The following is a 5,187-nucleotide window of genomic DNA, read 5'->3' as shown; positions in this document are numbered from 1 at the left end:
GACTGGTTTTTGGTTACAGCTGTTGTTTCTTCTATTTTCTCAGCTAGCTGGAATCCATGGTTTTTTGTTGGTCTACAGCTGTTGTTTCTTCTATTTTCTCAGCTAGCTGGAATCCATGGTTTTTTGTTGGTCTACAGCTGTTGTTTCTTTTATCTTCTTGCCGGAATCCATGATTGTTTTTTCGGCATAAGCTGCGTATGTGAAGGAGAAGAGCGATCTGGCAACTGATTGGTCGATCTACAGCTGTTGTTTGCCGGAATCCAGAAATGCTTAGAAGGTATCGCCCCCCTTTCCCTTCAGTTTTAACTTATGCACAAAATGAGCAAATTGAATAATATATTGGCATAAATTTGGTACACTTTTGATCCAATTTTGATATAATTATTTAAACAAAATGTATTTAAATTATGTGAAATTGAACAAAGTAAGTCTTAATATGTATTTATTATTAATAATTTAGTCTATAAATACTCATATTGTTACTTAATGAGTCAAAAATGTTTCTTTCCTGATAAATATATTATTTTTTTTAAAAAAAACACATTTTATTCCTAATAAAATATTATTTTTAAAGAACGTTATTTTTATTGTAAAACTTAAGAACGAAGGAACAATATAAAAAGGAAGACAAGAAGAATGTAAGACAAGAGAAACAATATAAGATCACTTTCTTTCTTTCAAGTGTATTCAACATTATTCTCAACACCACTATTTATAGGATTACATTGAGGAATACCAAAGGGTGTCATTAAGATTACATTAAACCTTGAGAATTACTACCCATTAAGGAGGAAATAAACCTAGGAGTTATGCTCATCCATTTGACCACATTATCAACAACATTACTACCAATAAAGGATGAAATTAACCTTGGAGTTATGGTCATCCATTTGATCACATTATCAATAACATTACTACTCATAAAGAAGAGAATTAACCAAGGAGTTATGGTCATCCATTTAACCACCAAAATAATTTACAACACTCCCCCTTGGATGACCATTGATAGATAATATGTCTCGTTTAAACCTTACTAAGAAAAAAACCTTTTTGGAAAAAATCTTAGTGAAGGACAAAAGAGTACACATATCTTGTTATACGCTTTATTTGCTACCTCGTTAAAAATCTTGTCAGGAAAACCCATTGGGATAAAACCTAGGCCAAGGGAAAAACAGTGCAGCGTGTAGTTTACTCCCCCTGTTGCAAACATCATTTAATTTCTTGGAGACGACGCATTCCAATCTTGGATACCAACTTTTCAAATGTTGAGGTTGGTAATGCTTTAGTGAACAGATCCACCAAATTATCAGCTGAGCGAATTTGTTGAACATTTATTTCACCTTTCTTCTCAAGATCATGAGTGAAAAAGAATTTTGGTGAAATGTGTTTTGTTCTATCTCCTTTAATGTATCCTCCCTTCAACTGAGCTATACATGCAGCATTGTCTTAGTACAATGTAGTTGGTATATCCTTTTTCATAGGAAAACCACACATTTCTTGAATATGTTGAGTTATTGATCTCAACCAAACACACTCCCGACTTGCTTCATGGATGGCTATTATTTCTGCATGATTTGAAGAAGTAGCAGCTAATGTTTGCTTCATTGAACGCCAAGATATAACTGTGCCTCCATATGTAAAAATATAGCCTATCTGAGATCGAGCTTTATGTGGATCAGACAAATATCCCGCATCTGCATAACCAATCATTTCTGACTTGGATTTATTAGAATAAAATAATATCATATCAATGGTTCCTAAAGATATCTGAATATATGTTTGACTCCATTCCAATGTCTCTTTGTTGGGGATGAGTTGAATCTTGCCAGTAAACTTACTGCAAAACAGATATCTGGTTGAGTATTATTGGCAAGATATATTAGTGCCCCAATAGCACTAAGATATGGAGTTTCATCGCCAATAAGCTCTTCTTCATTTTCTTGAGGTCGAAATGGATCTTTATGTATGTCAAGCGATCTCACAACCATCGGGGTACTCAATGGATGTGATTTATCCATGTAAAATCACTTTAAAACCTTTTCTGTGTATGTTGATTGATGGACAAATATTCCATTTTTCAAATGCTAAATCTGTAGGCCAAGACAAAATTTTGTCTTACCAAGATCTTTCATTTCAAATTCTTTCGTTAAACACTTAACAACTTTTGAAAACTTTTTAGGAGTGCCAATGATATTTAAATCATCAACATACACAACTATTATAACAAAATCAGATCCAGACCTTTTTATAAAAACACAAGGACAAATAGGGTCATTTTTGTACCCTTTCTTTAGCAAAAATTGGCTAAGACGATTGTACCACATCTGTCCTGATTGTTTTAATCCATATAAGGATTTCTGAAGCCTTATCGAACAATTTTCTTGCGAATTTTTATATGCTTCAAGCACATTGAATGCTTCAGGAACTTTCATGAAAATATCAGCCATATAAATAGGTTGTGACAACATCCATTAGACGCATTTCAAGCTTTTCATGAACTGCCAGATTTATTAGATACCTGAAGGTAATTGTATCCACCACAGGAGAATATGTCTCCACATAAGTCAGGCCTTTGCGAAAAATCTTGTGCCACAAGTCGTGCTTTATATCTTACGACTTCACCTTTTTCATTTCATTTTCGCACAAAAACCTATTTGTACCCCACTGGCTTGACACCTTTAGGTGTTCGGACTATTGGTCTAAAAACTTCACGTTTTTCAAGTGAAGTCAATTCCGCTTGAATTGCCTCCTTCCATTTTGGCCAATCATTTCTCTGTCTGCATTCATTGATAGATTTTGGTTCAAAATCCTCACCTTGTTGCATTATTTCAACAATAACATTATAAGCAAAAATATTATCCACCATAATATTATTTCGATTCCACCTTTTTCTCGTCGAGACATAACTTATTGAGATTTCTCCATTCTCATTATTTTCAGTTATTTGGACCTTTTATGTGGTCTTGTCATTTGTTATGTCTCGGAGCTCTTCTTGAGCAATTTCCTTCATGATATGATCTTCATGATCATTTGTTCCTAGGATTTTTATCCTTTGAACCGATTGTCCTACCACATTTTAAATGTGGTCTAGACTCATTTGCTTTAACAATTTGTCCTACCAGGACATCAACTCGAATTGGAGCATTTGCAGCTAGAATATAAGATTTAGTAACCCTTTGAAGGTTAGTAAATGCATCTGGCAGTTGATTTGCAACGTGTTGCAAATAAATCATTTTTTTAACCTCTTGATCACATTGATTTGTTCGAGGATCTAAATGAGATAGGGATAATGAATTCCAATCTATCTCTTTTTCCAACTGCTTATGTTATCCCCCTAATGTTGGGTATACTGATTTATCAAAATGACAATCATCAAATCTTACCGTAAATATAGCTCCTGTCATAGGTTCCAAATATTTGATAATAGAAGGAGATTCATACCCAACATGCACCCCCAACCTTCTTTGGGGACCCATCTTTGTGCGTAGTGGTGGGGCAATTGGAACGTATACCGCGCACCCAAAAATTCTAAGATGGGAAATATTTGGCTCATGACCAAAAACCAACTGTAATGGAGAGAATTCATGATAACTAGTTGGTCTTATGCGCACCAATGCTGCTGCATGCAAAATAACATGCCCCCATATTGAAACAGACAACTTTGTCCTCATTAACAATGGTCTAGCTATCAATTGTAGACGCTTAATCAAAGATTCTGCTAGACCATTTTGAGTGTGAACATGGGCAACTGGATGTTCAATTGTTATCCTAGTGGACAAACAATAATCATTAAAGGCCTGCGATGTAAACTCACCAGTATTATCAAGACGAATTGTCTTTATTGCATAATCTGGAAATTGTGCTCTTAATCTTATTATTTGAGACAACAACCTCGCAAAAGCCATATTGCGAGTTGATAATAAGCACATATGTGACCATCTTGTAAATGCATCTATCAAGACCATATAATATTTAAATGACCCACATGGAGGGTGAATTGGCCCACATATATCACCCTGTATACGTTCCAAAAATGTAGGTGATTTAATCCCAACCTTAGTTACTGATGGTTTAATAACCAACTTTCCTTGAGAACAAGCAGCACAAGAGAATTTCTTTGATTGAAGAATTTTCTGATTCTTCAAAGTATGCCTATGTGAATTTTCAATAATTTTGCGCATCATATTATAACCGGAATGGCCCAACCGATCATGCCAAATGATTAAATCATTAGGATTAGTAAACCCTTTGTTTACTATGGCATGTGATTCAACCATACTAATACTTGTATGGTATAATCTAGAAGAAAATGCGGGTAATTTTTCATGCACATATTTTTACCCCAATTTTACTGTAGTAATATAAAGGTATTCAACCTTTCCTTCATTAGCAGTCTCAGGATAGCCATTTTGGCGAATAACGTTGAAACTTAATAAGTTTCTTTGATACTTACTACAGTACAATGCATTTTTAATATTTAATATCGTTCCCCCAGGGAGTAGTAAGGCCGCTCTTTCAGAGCCCTCTATTAATTTTGCACTACCAGATATTGTATTAACATAAACCTTTTTCATAATCAAATTAGAGAAATATTTTCTTTCTCTTAAAATAGTGTGTGTTGTAGCGCTATCAAGAAGACACATATCTCCATTACTCATCTTGAACCAATTGAAGATTGGGAAATTTTATTTATCTTCATAAAATAAAAGTACATCATAAGAAATATGAAAAATCAACAACTTTGCAATAAAATAAAATTACTTTTTTTTTTCTGAATATAAAAACAACATAAGGAAAACATAACAATTAAAAGCACATAAATAAAACAACATAATTATTTTCCCCAATCAAATGATCAAGCATTAGTTTTGATCTCCGAAGAAGTCTTCAACTTCCAAATGAGTAATATCATCAAGGTCACCAAAATCATCATCTTTTAGGGTGTGTTTGGTATGAAGGAAAAATGTTTTCCAATTTTCTCATGTTTGGTTGGGCTAAATGTTTTGGAAAATGTTTTCCAAATCAACTCATTTTCCTCAAATTTAAGGAAAATGACTTCCTTTCTAAACTTAAGGAAAACATTTTCCAAAACTCTCTTCCAACTTCAAATTACAATTATTTTTTGTTGAAAAATCAATTTATTCCTCAAACCATCCCCCAACCAACCCCCCCCCCCCCCAAAAAAAA

This window comes from Solanum stenotomum, chromosome 3 (assembly GCF_019186545.1).
Source record: "Solanum stenotomum isolate F172 chromosome 3, ASM1918654v1, whole genome shotgun sequence".
NCBI classification, from domain to species: Eukaryota; Viridiplantae; Streptophyta; class Magnoliopsida; order Solanales; family Solanaceae; genus Solanum; species Solanum stenotomum.
Note: the sequence above shows the minus strand (reverse complement) of the source record.